The following is a 17,152-nucleotide window of genomic DNA, read 5'->3' as shown; positions in this document are numbered from 1 at the left end:
TTTTACATTTCCTCGACCTTTCATGACCTCTAGAGTACGAAAAAATAGGTCTCCCGTTTCTGTCTGTCTGTCTGTCTGTCTGTCTGTCTACCGTCCTGATTTTGTATATGTAAACACACTAAATTACACAACGTGGAAATCAAGGGATCCAAAGCTTGCACTTTTTAGACGTGGTATGAATCTATGCCTTGTCATTTTAATGTACGATGCACTACAAACTGTGAAATTCGAACTTCAGCTGCAAGTCGGCGAGTGCTGATGTCGGGCTCTTTTTCAACACCTTCCAAAATTTGTTCTTCAGCTTGCGGAATTTTTTCGGTCCTATCACGGTGACGATCGTGTTTGAGGGTTGTTGTTGTTTGTACTCTAGGTGGCCATGAAATGAAATGTCAAAAATGTGTCATCTGCAGATTTTCACCTCGTTTGTTATAAATTTGGACTTTCTCTTTGTTCATATTTTGAAGTATTTGTAAAGTGTACATATTGATTCAACTGTTAAACCGGAAAGATCGATAAGGATTTATCAGTTTATCTGCTTTATATAGTTAACGAAATCTGTATAGCTTGTCAGTAAAATAATGAGTATGAATGCGTTAACACGCAGTTTTTTGTATGTTTTATGCATTTCAACCTTGGTAAGTCTTGTAACGAAAACATTTCCGATTTATTAAAGTCTTGCCAGGTACTTTCGACGCTTGTGATAGGCTGCGGTGTGTTGCTAATTCTCAACCAGAATAAAAATCCCACATCCTTAGATATCCCAGTGATTGTATCCGGCGTGGTAATCTTCTTAGTGTCGTTCTTCGCTTCCTGCACAGCCCTTAAAGACCACATCAAACAGCTAATCGGCGTACGTAGTTCCTTCCTCCCATTTTTGTATTATTATTTTTGCAATTTATAGCTCTGCCTCTATGTTTGCCTGTGTGGCTTCCTGTGCCATCAATTCCGATAAGATTATTTACTCAGAAAACAATCCAAGCCGAGCGGAGTTGCCAAACCACATCAAAATTTATGTGAGCTCCTCCAAGAAATGGATCCTGTTTGTGAACCACCCCCTTCTGTATCTATTAACGTTGCAATAAAAACCGCAGCGAAATTAAGGAAGCCGTGATTCATCCCCGTTTCGATTTCCTGCCGAAAAAGCGCCACCTCTCCAAATTTCCGTTTAATAATTTTCTCCCAAACAGCCATAAACCCGCCGATTTAACCCGATCGATTCTGCATGGATGCGAGACGAACACTTATTCGCAGCGAGAATCACCAAAAGGCAAATTGAATTACGGAAGGGAATTAGGAGAGAGGGTGGCTCGCTTGAGGTTACGATTATTGCTGGAACATTCGCAGACACGAGCTTCCGAAGGACAAAATACTCGCAAAGAAAAATCGACGGTCTTTGCTCGGGATCAAACTTTGATCGGGAGGACGCTCCCATTAGGGACGGCCGGGGCTTTGGCCTGTTACGGTGAGTTCGGCAGGCTGATTTGTTTATTTTTTATCATTAGGGGGTTTATAGGGTCGGAGCTGTGGAGAAGAACTCCTAGTGGCGGAATTAAGGGGCAAGTTAAGTCTCAAAGAACCGAGAACCAATGACGTTGAGACATTTTTTACCAAGAAGTCGATACTCCACTGAAAAGAACGATTTTTTTTCTAGACAGCTTTAAACAGCAGAAATGTATTTTTCCAATAATGTTTTAAGTGTATAAAAGTCAAAGTTATACAATGAATAAAGACAAAAAAAAATCTAAAATAATTGATGATCATTAAGATTTCATCGCGAATTGCATACTCCATCACATAAACAAGACGCATAAAACAAAAATAATGAACATATTAAATATGCTCGATATCATAACAACGTGGTTTTGCTACACCCTTCGCTGTGAGAGGAATGTCCGAGAATAAGTGTTCAAAATTCAACTTGTAGAACATCTAAATAATAACACAAAATTGACATAAAATCTCTCTTTCCGTTTCAAGTCCCGATCAAACCTTGATCAAGTCCCGATCAAACCTTGATCAGGAATTATTTTTTTTGTTGACATTACAAGATTCAGGATTCTATTGTTATTATTTGTGACATAATTGTGCTGTTGCAATTGACTGAAATTCATAAAATTATTGAGTACATGGCATCTTGACGAAAAATTCTTGGTTTTCCTAATACACGCATAAAACTCTGGAATATTGAAGTCACCTACTATCAGTGTTATATCATGTACTTGGTATTCTTATAGATCATCCAAAACATTTTCGTATATCTGAGTACTACTCTCAGGAGGAGTAAAAAGATTTATGACAGTCAGCAAAATTTACCATTCTAAATATGTTTTAAGTTTCTTTTTGTTGTTTTGTTGTTGCTTATAGCTATCGAAATTGTACTGTATTTAGTTCACAAAAACATTCCCCATCAATTTTAGATTCACACTTATACAAGATTTAATGTTATCGATAGTAACCACAATCACAAAATTTAATAAAACCAGTTCTGAGTAACATATGCTTACAAAAACATATCAAACAGATTTTTTTTAAAAAGAATCAAATTCAACAATGAAATTCGCCAGATTTTAATAGGCCACGACCAGGAACCAATCAGGAAGTCAGATTATATTAGTGGCGCAGTGTTGCTAATGAAATAAAACAGTAAAAATACAACATATTGGACGTAATTCTAACCTCAAGTTTACAATTTGCTGTTTCAAGTATTATATTGCTGAGAGAAAACTGTATTAAAAAAAGTGAAAGGTTAGGCCCCACCCGCTCACCCGATCTCAAGTGTGATGAAATTTTCATTCGTTGTCAGAGCGAGGGGCGGAGTTTAATTGCAAAATCCATATTTCTTTGCCATAAGTTACATGGTTTAAGTTTCTGGTAATGAAATGGAGATAAATATATTAAAAACGCAGGGCTAAATATAAGCTCCGCCCACCCACCCACCCGATCTCCATTGTGATGATTTTTTCATTCGCCGTGAGTCGGGGGGAGGAGTTTAATAGCAAAATTCATATTTCTCAACAAAAATTTACCATTTTAAACATGTTTTAAGTTTCTTGTTATGAAATGGAGATTAGATATAGTAAAACAGCAGGGCTAAATATAAGCCCCGCCCGCCCACCCGATCTCAGTTGTGATGATTTTTTCATTCGTCGTGAGCCGGGAGAAAGAGCTTAATTGCAAAAGTAATATTTCTTTACAAAAATTTACAATTTTGAACATCTTTTAAGTTTCTTGTTATGAAATGGAGATTAGATATATTAAAAAACAGGGTTAAATATAAATCCCGCCCACCTGCTCGATCTCAGTTGTGATGAATTTTTTTCATTCGTTGTCAGAGGGAGGGGCGGAGTTTAATTGCAAAATCCATATTTCTCTACACAAATTTACCATTTTGAACATGTTTTAAGTTTCTCAGTGTTATGAAAAGATGATTAGATATATTAAAAAGACAAGGCTAAATATAAGCCCCACCCGCCCGGGGTCCGCCCGATTTCAGTTGCCTAGACTTTTTTTCATTCGTCGTGAACCGGTAGGCGGAATTTAATTTCAAAATTTGTATTACTTTATAAAAATTTACCATTTTGAACATGTTTTAAGTTTCTTGTCATAAAAAGATTAGATATTTTTAAAAAACGAAGCTAAATATACGCCCCGCCCACTCGCCCGATTTCAGTTGTGATGATTTTTTTTATTCGTCTTCAGGCGGAGGGGCGGAGCTTAATTGCAAAATCCATATTTCATTTTTTTCGACACAAGCTCTTTTTACTCATTTCTGACAAAAAAAAACTAGAGAGAGAGTTTCTCCTGCAGGTACTAGAGTTTTGTGAGTTGAAAACAGTGGTGAAAGCCGCATTCCAATATTTCCATAAATAATCGAGATATTGATTTTTAAACATATGCACAATGAAACATTTTTTAATCTATTCATTTATTTAAATTTAATATGTTTTAATTACATATCCAAACTAAATTGGACTTAAAATCCATATTTCTCAATAAAAATTTACCACTTTGAACATGTTTTAAGTTTCTTATTATGAAATGGAGATTAGATATATTAAAACAGCAGAGCTAAATACAAGCCCCGCCCACCCGCCCGATCTCAGTTATGATGATTTTTTTTATTCGTTGTCAGAGGGAGGGGCAGAGTTTAATTGCAACATCCATACTTCTCTATATAAATTTACCATTTTGAACATGTTTCAAATTTCTTATTGTTATGAAAAGATTAGATATATTAAAAAGACAAGGCTAAAAATAGGCCCCACCCACCCGCCCGATTTCAGTTATCACGACTTTCTTTCATTCGTTGTGAACGGGGAGGCGAAGCTTAATTGCAAACTCCGTATTTCTCTACAAAAATTTACCATTTTGAACATGTTTTAAGTTTCTTGTTCTGAAATGGAGATTGGATATATTAAAAAAGCACAGCTAAATATAAGCCCCGCCCACCCACCCGATCTCAATTGTGATGATTTTTTTCATTCGACGTGAGCCGGGAGGAAGAGCTTAATTGCAAAATTCATATTTCTCTACAAAAATTTACCATTTTGAACATGTTTTAAGTTTCTTGTTATGAAATGGAGATTAGATATATTAAAACAGCAGGACTAAATATAAGCCCCGCCCACCCATCCGATCTCAGTTGTGATGATTTTTTTTCATTCGTTGTGGGCCGGGAGGAGGTGCTTAATTTGCAAAATTCATATTTCTCTACAAAAATGTATCACTTTGAACATGTTTTAACTTTCTTGTGATGAAATGGAGATTAGATATATTAAGAAAGCAAGACTAAATATAAGCCCCGGCCTCCCGCCCGTTCTCAGTTATGATGATTTTTTTTCATTCGTTGTCAGAGGGAGGGGCGGAGTTTAATTGCAAAATTCATATTTCTCTACAAAAATTTACCATTTTGAACATGTTTTAAGTTTCTTATTGTTATGAAAAGAAGATTAGATATATTAAAAAGACAAGGCTAAATATAAGCCCCACCCACCCGCCCGATTTCAGTTGTCACGACTTTTTTTCATTCGTTGTGAACCGGGAGGCGGAGCTTAATTGCATAATCCGTATTTCTCTACAAAATTTACCATTATGAACATGTTTTAAGTTTCTTGTTATGAAATGGAGATTAAAATTAAAAAAGCAGAGCTAAATATAAGCCCCGCCCACCCACTCGATCTCAATTGTGATGATTTTTTTCATTCGACGTGAGCCGGGAGGAAGAGCTTAATTGAAAAATTCATATTTTGATACAAAAATTTACCATTTTGAACATGTTTTAAGTTTCTAATTGTTATGAAAAGAAGATAAGATATATTAAAAAGACAAGGCTAAATATAAGAAAAACCCACCCGCCCAATTTCATTTCTCACGACTTTTTTTCATTCGCTGTGAACCGGGAGGCGGAGCTTAATTGCAAAATCCATATTTCTCTACGTAAATTTACCATTTTGAACATGTTTTATGTTTCTTGTTATGAAATGGAGATTAAATATATTAAAACAGCAGGGCTAAATATAAGCTCCGCCCACCCGCCCGATCTCAGTTGTGATGGTTTTTTTTTCATTCGTCGTGAGCCGGCAGGAGGTGCTTAATTTGCAAAATTCATATTTCTCTACAAAAATTTATCATTTTGAACATGTTTTAAGTTTCTTGTGATGAAATGGAGATTGGAGATATTAAAAAAGCAGGACTACATATAAGCCCCGCCCACCCGCCCGTTCTCAGTTATGATGATTTTTTTGTATTCGTTGTCAGAGGGAGGGGCGGAGTTTAATTGCAAAATCCATATTTCTCCACATAAATTTACCATTTTGAACATGTTTTAAGTTTCTTATTGTTATGAAAAGAAGATTAGATATATTAAAAAGACAAGGCTAAATATAAGCCCCACCCACCCGCCCAATTTCAGTTCTCACGACTTTTTTTCATTCGCTGTGAACCGGGAGGCGGAGCTTAATTGCATAATCCGTATTTCTCTACAAATTTTACCATTATGAACATGTTTTAAGTTTCTTGTTATGAAATGGAGATTAAAATTAAAAAAGCAGAGCTAAATATAAGCCCCGCCCACCCACTCGATCTCAATTGTGATGAATTTTTTCATTCGACGTGAGCCGGGAGGAAGAGCTTAATTGCAAAATTCATATTTTGATACAAAAATTTACCATTTTGAACATGTTTTAAGTTTCTAATTGTTATGAAAAGAAGATTAGATATATTAAAAAGACAAGGCTAAATATAAGCCCCACCCACCCTCCCGATTTCAGTTGTTACGACTTTTTTTCATTCGTTGTGAACAGGGAGGCGGAGCTTAATTGCAAAATCCGTATTTCTCTACAAAAATTTACCATTTTGAACATGTTTTAAATTTCTTGTGATGAATAGGAAATTAGACATATTAAAAAAGCAAGACTAAATATAAGCCCCGCCCACCCGCCCGATCTCAGTTATGATGATTTTTTTTCATTCGTTGTCAGAGAGAGGGGCGGAGTTTAATTGTAAAATCCATATTTCTCTACATAAATTTACCATTTTGAACATGTTTTAAGTTTCTTATTGTTATGAAAAGAAGATTAGATATATATTAAAAAGACAAGGTTAAATATAAGCCCCACCCACCCGCCCGATTTCAGTTGTCACTACTTTTTTTCATTCGTTGTGATCCGGGAGGCGGAGCTTAATTGCAAAATTCATATTTCTCTACAAAAATTTACCATTTTGAACATATTTTAACTTTTTGTGATGAAATGGATATTGGATATATTAAAAAGCAGAGATAAATATAACCCCCGCCCACCCACCCGATCTCAATTGTGATGATTTTTTTTTCATTCGACGTGAGCCGAGAGGAAGAGCTTAATTGCAAAATTCATATTTCTCTACAAAAATTTACCATTTTGAACATGTTTTAAGTTTCTTGTTATGAAATGGAGATTTGATATATTAAAACAGCAAGACTAAATATAAGCGCCGCCCACCCACCCGACCTCAGGTGTGATGATTTTTTTCATTCGTCATGGGCCGGCAGGAAGTGCTTAATTTGCAAAATTCATATTTCTCTACAAAAATTTATCATTTTGAACATGTTTTAAGTTTCTTGTTATGAAAGGGAGATTTGAGATATTAAAAAAGCAGGCATAAATATAAGCCCCGCCCATCCGCCCGATTTTAGTTGTGATGATTTTTTCATCCGTTGTCAGACAGAGAGGCGGAGCTTAATTTCAAAATCCATATTTCTCTACATAAATTTACCATTTTGAACATGTTTTAAGTTTCTCATTGTTATGAAAAGAAGATTAGATATATTAAAAAGACAAGGCTAAATATAAGCCCCACCCACCCGCCCGATTGTCACGACTTTTTTTCATTCGTTGTGAACCGGGAGGCGGAGCTTAATTGTAAAATCCATATTTCTCTACAAAAATTTACCATTGTGAATGTGTTTTAAGTTTCTTGCTATGAAAAGATTAGATATTTTTAAAAAACAGGCTAAATATACGCCCCGCCCACCTGCCCGATCTCAATTGTGATGATTTTTTTATTCGTCGTGAACCGGGGGGCGGAGCTTAATCGCAAAATCCATATTGCATTTTTTTCCACATAAGCTGTTTTTACTCATTTCTGACAAAACAACTACATAGTGTTTCTCCTGCAGATCCTAGAGTTTTGTGAGTGGAAAACAGTGGTGACAGCATCATTCCGAAATTTCCGTAAATAATCGAGATATTGATTTTTAAACATATGCGCAATGAAACATTTTTTAATGTATGTATTTATTTAATTTTATTATTTTTTAATTACATATCTAAACTAAATTGGAGTCATTACTAGATTTTCGTAAATGTCAAAAAAATTTACAATTTTTGATAGCTAGAACTAACTTTAAACACGTCAAAAATTATACGTTAACTCAAATTAATGGTTAGATCAAGATCAGTTGATCAAGATTACATTGTGACCTGAATACTCCGTCACATAAATAAAACACATAAAAGAAATACAACAAACGTATATTACATATGGTCGAAATCATAAAAACGTAGTTTTGGTGCACCCTTCGCTGTGAGAGGAACCTCCGAGAATAAGTGTTCAAAATTCAACTTGTAGAACACCTATTCTGGATTAATTCACGTAGTTTTTGAATCATTTTAGAAAACTGGACTCAAAAATGATTGTTTTTAGCTCAACATTATTTAGTTTGAACAATTTCATACCAAATTATAGATTTTTGTCTTCGTTATCTCTGAAACTATGTATCTTTTGTGATTTTATAACGAGACCTTATTTATTTGAAACGCGCATCACGCATCTAAATTTATTTTATTACAGGTTGTGTGGAGGTCCTGGAATTTCCAAACTGCGTCCACTTTTATCTACAGTAGTCTTCCGAAACCAGAATCGTGGCTACGGTGTCGAAATCTTCCGGCTTGTTTAAACTATTTTTCTGGTACCTCACCTTTTCCATCCTTTTTCCACTCAGGCTTTCAGTACAATTTTCACAGTATTACGTTATTGCAGCAGTATTGCATTAATTATAATATTGGGTTTCATTTTCCTGAATTGTATCATATTCAAGTTAAATAAAAGAATCCGCTAAAACATCAAGTGTCGTACTTTCCCGACCTCTCCACTTCCAGCTAAATACCACTTTAGCAAAGTTGGCGCAGTTTCTGTAATAAAGAGCACGAAACTATTAAACAAATGTATGTAGAACCAGCATTAAAGGATATAGCCAAAGAAAATTAAACTTTTTCCCCGCTTTTATATTATTTCATTAGGTCTAATGTGTCTGCGCACTATTCTCGAAGAAGCCGCTCGAAACAACCGTATTTCTCGAACAGCAATCATCTGCTACTAATACCCGCTGTGACCCAGTCACCACCCACTTTCGGATTTAATTCATAAAGTACTGCGGTTCGATTCGTTCAAGATGAAACGTCGATTCAGCTACGTCAAAATAAAAGAAGTAAAAAAAATATGACATATCAGCAGCAACTGGTCTCGCTTATATTGAGCCATAAAGCTTCAGCTTTTTCAGTTCATCTTTCACATGAAGACGATAGCACGTCTTTGAGATATTATCCAATCACATATGATTTCAGTTCCAATTCGGAAGGAAAATCACACATACACACCCTGACAGCACGAATCAGCTAAGAAAAATATTGGAGAGATGCAGACGGGCACGTAATAAACAAAAGTGTGTCTCATTCCCCGACTTTACGGCCGAAGCGTTTGTTGGAAATAGGTTAAGTTTTTTCCCTGCGGCGTTGAGGCAAGCGTTGTGTTTTTGGCAAACCCTAATTACCAACATTTTCCGGTGCACATTTCGCCGAGTTTTAATGAAAATCCTCTGATCTGTTCGTCGGAACTTTACCGCGTGTAATAGCTGTCACTTTTTACTTTTCCCTGCAGTTTGCTCGAAATTTGCACACAGACGTCGAATCGATACATGCACCTTACGCCCCACACGCTGCTCTGACGCCTAGCAGGATCCGGGTGGAAATTCCATGGAGTATTCTTCCTTGTTCATGACTTAGAGTTTAATTAACGTTTCAGCTTAATCACGGAGCTTGTCAAAACTTTACACTCCAAAACGGCAGTAACGGGCCCACTCAGAGATGCAGAGATGGACAGTTTTCCTCCAGAATACTGTTACGACTCAAGTTTTCGCTGTCTTTTTGTTTATGAAAACAATGCCGACTCAAACTGAATTATTTTAATTAATCCTTGGACGAGTTCCTCCAATCTCGGATGCTAATTACTTCCTGAAGTAGCATTGCCTTAATTCGATTGTTTCACTATTGTAATCCATCGAAAAATTAATTTGAACGTCAACCACAGGGAATTGGGAGTTTCGCTGTGTATTTTTCGGTGAAAGTCGTTTAATTTATTGGCGCGCGGATTGTACCTGATGAGGGGTGCATTATAAATTTAATTGATTTTGATACATTTCCAATCGAGTTTTCGAGGTACAATATTGCCGCGGGAACCGCACCTCCCTGCGGGGCATTTTGATCAAACGATACTTCATAATAAACGAACATGTAATTAAATTGTTGCGCAAGCGGCACATAAGAGCATTAAGTTTCGAATTACTGCTTTATTATGGTCGGGATCGGGAGGAGAGGTAGCACTGAGCAAAACTTCTAGAAATTTTAAGAAATTGAAGCATTTCTCCATTATTATTGCGTTCTTTAAATGAAATTGTGAGTGATTTAAAAGTGAAAGTTACACCTTTGGAAAGCCCTTTTCATTATCTATTAGTGAAGCTATTTGCGTTATCCTGGGATTTTTTTTTCTTTTTAGTTTGGTTCAGGTAAAACAATTTACTGTTACTTTATACAAGCTTATCAACATCAACTGATAGGTTTTTCGCACCTTCGTTTCTTTATTGTCACCTTAACCGTGGCCTACCTGTGTCTGTGAGGTCAGTCACCCTGATCGGCCCCTGGGTGCATTAATCTGTATCCCTGTATCTCTCCTTTCATTGATTTCCAACATTATTACTTGATCAAACCTACCTTATTTCATTACTCTAATTTTATACAATATGAGTAAGTGTGGCAATTGCAATATCATTTTAAAATCGAATACAGCAGGAATTCATTGTGACGCTTGTCAAGCACCTATTCATATCCACTGCGTAGGTGGAGGGCTAACTGAACAAGACATTAAAGTTACAAGATCTAAATCCAAATCCATCAAAGTGGTATGCAATACTTGCGAACGTAATATGGCATCTTTTGGAGACCTCAAATCTTTGATTAATGATCTCCGCAACGAATGGACCACAGCTATTAATAATCTGAAGCTTGAAGTACAAGAACAAATAAACACAATACAATCATCACTAAACGAACAGAAATCTTCATCCACTCCAGACTTTGAAACGGTCGTTCAAGAAGTACTAGAACGTCAGAAACGTGGTTCCAACATCATAGTCTATAATTTACCAGAACATCCTGCTTCTATACCTAAACTGGAACGTCTCGCCAACGACAAACAAAACATATCGAACTTAATTAATTCCCTTGATGATACTGTTGATACGTCGAACCCTAATTGTTTTAGACTTGGTAAGTTCTCTGAATTGCGCGCAAGACCTATCAAAGTTGTATTACAATCCGAAGAGGATGTTTTTAAGCTCATACGTAAAGCTAAAAATCTTTCTACAACTCAAGAATTTAAAAACATACGTATATCATTTGATAGGACCCCTAAGCAACAAGAATTGTACAATCAATTGAAAAAGAAGTTAAAGGACAGAATTGAACAAGGCGAATCCAACCTGAAAATTAGGTATCGAAATGGCACTCCAACTATAGTTAATTTAAACTGATTAATACACCCAATTACCATCCTTCACTTAATTTATTCTATCAGAATGTACGCGGTTTGAGGACAAAAACTAATACTTTATACAGCAATATCTCTACTTGTGATTTTGACTTCATAGCTTTAACTGAGACTTGGCTAACCGACAATATCTCAAACAGCGAAATTTTTCCTTCCCATTACGTTGTCTTCAGAAACGATAGAAACTACAATTTACTTGACTCTTCAAGGGGAGGTGGTGTGTTGTTGGCTGTAAAAAATTCTGTCACTTGCACTCAAGTTGATCTAACATCCATTATTAGAGCATTACCAACTATTAACATAATATGTGTAAAAATTTCATTACCTAACAAAAATTATATCTTTGTAGTTACAGTTTATATTCCTCCTTCCACTTCATTCGAAGATTATGAACTTTTTACGGATTTGTTAAGCAATTTAGAAGATATTCACACAAACAAATTAATTATTGTGGGTGACTTCAACATTCCAAACTTTGTCTTGAACTTAACCGACAAATTCTCCACCTTATTAGTCAATTTTGCCAATTTCATTGATCTGACTCAATACAATTATGTTCGTAATGCAAACAACCATATTTTAGATCTGGTTTTTTCAAATTTAGTAATTACAATCGAAAAGTCAATAAATCCCTTAGTTGCTGAAGATAACCACCATCCAGCATTGGAACTGGAATTTCAAGCTGATCTAGTACCTAAAAATAAAAATAAATTCCATCCAAATACCGAGTCAAAACAATATAATTTTAAAAAAGCAAACTTTATTCAATTATATGAATCATTATTAACTGTAGACTGGTCGAAATTAAACGAAACAAATGATGTCAATGTCGCTGTTACCGCATTCTATGATATATTATACCAAAAATTTGATGCCTCAGTGCCTATCCTGAAATTCAAACATACGAATCCGAAATATCCACCTTGGTTTAGTAATGAAGTTATTACTTGTGTTCAACAAAAGAATTATTACTATCAAAAATATAAACGTTATAAAAACAATAACGATCTAAATAAGTTTAAATACTATAGGTCATTGTGCAAAACACTTACTAAAAACGCTTACACGGCATACATACACAACATAGAAAATCAAATTCAGAAGGATCCAAAAACTTTTTGGTCTTTTTTACATAATAAAAGAGGGTCTACTAGAATTCCGGGAACCATGTCATATCAGGATTTAGAGTTATCATCACCGACTGAAATTGTGAATGCTTTTGGTGCTTATTTTAGCAGTGTTTTCATTAGTTCCGATCCAAGTATTGATAACTCTCGTAACTTCACTGGAAAGGACATTCCTAATGCACTTGTTTCAATCTCAGACATTACCGAAGAAGAAATTTTGCTTGCGTTAAAACGATCTAAACAATCTCTCACTTCAGGTACCGACTTAATACCTAGTTTTATACTGAAAGACTGCGCTTATATATTAGTCAAACCGCTGCATTATTTATTTAACTTAATTTTGAGGACATCTTCTTTTCCTGAGAAATGGAAAAAGGCAACGGTTACACCAATTTTTAAGAAAGGCGACCCCTCTATGATACAAAACTACAGACCTATATGTTTACTGTGTAATTTTGTCAAAATCTTTGAAAGTATTCTTTATGTAAGGATATATTCTAACATCAAAAGTTACCTAACGACATTTCAGCATGGATTTGTAGAAAAAAAATCAACTGTCACTAACTTAGTTTCTTTCTGTCAATACGCTGCTGAGGCTATAGATCACCAAAATCAGCTAGATGTTGTATACACAGACATTACCAAAGCCTTTGATCATATCGATCATTTTCTGCTTCTCAAAAAACTCCAGTGCTTTGGCTTTTCCAAACCGCTTTTAACCCTTATTAAATCGTACCTCTTTAACAGAGAGTTGGTCGTGAAATACCGTAACTTTATGTCTCAGCCTTTCACCCCAAGATCCGGTGTGCCGCAAGGGTCTAATCTGGGCCCCTTGCTGTTCATATTGTTTATTAACGACATAGTTGATGGGCTGAACTGCAATAAACTGTTATTTGCTGACGACTTAAAACTCTTCTTAGAGGTCAAATCTTTGAGCGATTGTCAACAACTTCAATTAGATTTAAATCATCTAATTTACTGGGGAAGGTGTAATCGTCTCTCAATTAATCAATCTAAGTGCTTCGTTGTCTCTTACTCGAGAAAAGCTTCTGTTGTTAAGTTTGACTATTATATGGAAGACGTAGTCTTAACTCGTTTAGATAGGTACAAAGATTTAGGCGTTGTTTTTGATAATAAATTCTACTTTTCTAATCACATTGCTGAATGTATTTCCAAAGCGTACAAAATGTATGGTTTCATATATCGTAACTGTCGTGACTTTTCGAACACACACTCACTTATTGCCCTATTTAATTCTCTCGTCAGGTCATCTCTAGAATACTGTGCCTTGATCTGGTTTCCGATCTATAATACATATATCGACCAAATAGAACGAATTCAAAGAAAATTTTTAAAATTTGTTGCGTATCTGACCGATGGCGTTTATCCCCCTCGAGGGTTCAATCATGAATTATTATTGGCCAGATTTAATTGCAAACGGCTTCACACAAGAAGGATAATTATTGTTGTTAAATTTTCATACAATTTGCTAAATAATAGAATAGATTGTCCATACCTCCTTGATAAGTTTTTCTTTGTTGTCCCTAGATTAAACTCTAGACAAAATCCTTTATTTTATGCACCTCGCTGTAAAACTAATGCTCTAAGTAGATCGCCCGTTGCGCTCATGTGTAACTATTGCAACTTAATTAGCAGTGACTGTGATTTCAATTTCGATTCAGCTCAACATATATGTAAATCTCTTCTAAAGTTGTTAGTGTTGTAATTGTATTAATATTATCCCCATTTTTGTTATTAATATGTTTAGTTTGAGGTTACTTCTACAAACATTTAAGTTTAAGTTTCTGGTATTAACAGTTTACCATGTTATCTTCATTAATTTATAATTATCTTAATTTTCATCCTTATTTTTTAATAATATCATTAATAGGAGTATGTGCTTACTCATATATTCATTACATTTTAGACTCTAATCTGAACGATTTAAATATTATATTGCTTTCTTTAATTTGTAATTATATTAATTTTCGTATTTATTTATTATTAATATGTTTAATTATTATCATTTATTTGCTTCATTCTTTTCTAATTATTTCCTGTAATTGGGTGTTTTTTTGCCCGTTGGAAATAAAGATTATTATTATTATTATTATTATTATTATTATTAAAACTTCCGACAGAATACTTAATTCGCTGACAATGCCGTAAATGTTAATTAAAAACAGTTACGATATGTCTAAAGTGCGGATGATTTTTCCTAAGTTATCATCTACATTTATCAGCTTCTCATTCGAGATGTGTTGTACGAATTGATTTTTGAACACTTATTCTCGGACACCCCTCTCATCGCACCAGTACGCAAAATATTGGCTCTCCAGCTTTAATTCGCTGATCCAACAAACCTCGGCTTCCGGTCAAATATTTGAAACGCGTATGATTTGCAATCGTCGTCCCCTGCCTCGGGGGATCCCCTGTCTGTTAATATTAGCCAAATCGGTGTATCCGCCGTCCCCCTAGATCCCTCTGTATTTGTAATTCAACACCGCGCACATACTTGGTCGGGATTTCTTGACGCACCCTCTCTATTTTCAAAAGCCATTTACCTCATAGTTTAGATTCCCGAGCTTTTATCATATTCTCCCGGCTTGTGTTATCTTCAATATCCACACTGGGCCCTTATTAAGCTTTTCTATGCCTTCCTTGCATTTTCCTTATTGGATTACCTTAATTCAATATCGATATAACAAAGACCTTAGTTGATTGCATTTCGCAACATCGCTCCGTAATGTATGGCAAAGTGCTCGGAAGTTTTCAGATTGTTGGAATGAATCGGAACTTCTCGAACGTTCCTTCTTTCGGGTTTGATTTCGATAAGTTCAGTCGCAGGACCGGGAATTAAACCGCGGCGATACTGGCAAGCGGTCCCTCAACCGCAGACAAGGAGCCCTTGATTAAGACTTATAACAAAAAAGGGTGCATCCCTCCAGGCCGAGGAGGCTTTATTTATGGCTCGACGGTTTGATAGCGAACTGCTAAATCTTGGACTTGCGGAAAGTGAAAGATTTCGGACAGCGTGGAACATGTGTCCTGCTTGTTTCGAGGGTTTATGGGGGAGGAATATCGTGGTTAAGCCAATAACGCCGTCAAAGTACGGCAAAAACAAACCCAAAACTAGAGGACTTAATTTACGATAAGATTTTTTTCTGCAATAAATGGAGGATTTATTAGAGGCATTAAAATTATTGCACTGTGTTAACATTGTGGGTGGAGTTGGAGATAGGCAGGGTTGGAACGCCCCGGGATATGTCACAGTTCGGGACACATTTTTAAGGCCTAATAAAAATAAAGAAATGAGTTCCAGCGAACTGTTGATCTAGCTATATTTCCTAAGAAGTTAAAAAATTGTTAATTTTTGGGATTTTTGACTTGCATTCTTCAATTTTTCAATTTTAAATTTTTTTTGTTTGTTTAGTTTTTCGATTTACAATTTTTAGCGATTTCAAGTTTAAATTTTTCAGTTTTTCAATTTTCCAACTTTTAAATTATTCAATTTTTCAATATGGGTTTCTCGAGTTCACAGCTTTTAATTTTTCAGTTTTCCATTTTTCGTTTTTTTATTTTTAGAATTTTTCAATTTTTCAATGTTCGGAGTTTATAATTTTTTGTTTTTTCAATTTCAATTTTTTCAGTAACGCTTCTTCTGTTTTGCGTCATACAACTCCTCCAGTTTTGATTTTTCAATTTTGCATTTTTTTGATTCGTAATTTCACGAGTTTTCAATTTTTAATTTTTCAATTTGTCGTTTCGCAAGTTTTTGTTTCGGTTTTTCATTTTCTTTATTTTTACAATTTTTCGATTTTTTAAGATTCTTATTTTATAATAGTTTGTTTTTTCAGTTTAGATTTTTTCAATTTTTCGCATCTACAATTTGTCGATTTATATCTCTTTGAGTTTTCATTTTAAAATTTTTCATTTTCAGGTTATCCAACTTTTGGGTGTTTCAGTTTCGATTTGCAATTTGACGAGTTTTCAATTTTCAACTTTCCATTTTCTAGATATTTCAATTTCAATTCCCTCAGTTATTCGTGTGCAATTTTTAAGTTCTTCAATTTTTCATTTCTTAGTTTCTTCAGTTTTTGGTTTGCAATTTTTAGAGTTTTCAGGTTTCAATTTTTCAGTTTTTCAATTTTTAGCGTTTTTAGTTTCCAATTTAGAATTTTTCTGTATGAAACTTTTCGCCTTGGTTTATTATTTCCATTATTTGCCCAATTATTCGATTTTTCAATGTTTCGATTTTATATATATTTTTTTAATTTCAGCTTTTTCGATTCTTCGTTTCTTGATTTATTCGATTTGTGATTTTTAATTTCTTCAATTTTTAGCTTTTGCAATGTTTCGATTCAAAATTTCTCGAGTTTTCAATTTTTGTTTTTTCAGTTTTTCGTGTCTATAATTTTTTGTTTTTGTTTCAATTTTAAATTTTTTAATTATTTGTTTCGATTTTCAATTTTTGATTTTTATTGTTTCTTCAATTTTATGACATACAAGTCACCGAGTTTTCATTTTTAAATTATGCAATTTTTTTGTTTTGTAATTTCACGAGTTTTCAATTTTTAATTTTTCAATTTTTCGTTTCAGATTTTCGTTTTCTTTATTTTTACAATGTTTCTATTTTATAACATTTTGTTTTTTCAGTTTCCATT

At 34.6% G+C, this 17,152-nt stretch overlaps 1 long non-coding RNA gene across 1 annotated transcript; it reads left to right on the top strand.

The window, feature by feature from the left end:
* The first annotated feature begins 550 nt into the window (after positions 1-550).
* LOC135126586 (uncharacterized) lies at positions 551-1,729 on the top strand. The gene is made up of 4 exons (XR_010280072.1): positions 551-635; positions 683-850; positions 902-1,462; positions 1,514-1,729. It is a non-coding gene; the product is annotated as an uncharacterized LOC135126586 (long non-coding RNA).
* The last annotated feature ends 15,423 nt before the right edge of the window (positions 1,730-17,152 follow it).

The sequence above is a fragment of the Zophobas morio genome, unplaced genomic scaffold, assembly GCF_036711695.1.
Source record: "Zophobas morio isolate AGI-343-1 ecotype UQ-CSIRO unplaced genomic scaffold, CSIRO_AGI_Zmor_V1 ptg000011l, whole genome shotgun sequence".
Lineage (NCBI taxonomy): Eukaryota > Metazoa > Arthropoda > Insecta > Coleoptera > Tenebrionidae > Zophobas > Zophobas morio.
This window is presented reverse-complemented; position numbering and strand designations above follow the sequence as displayed.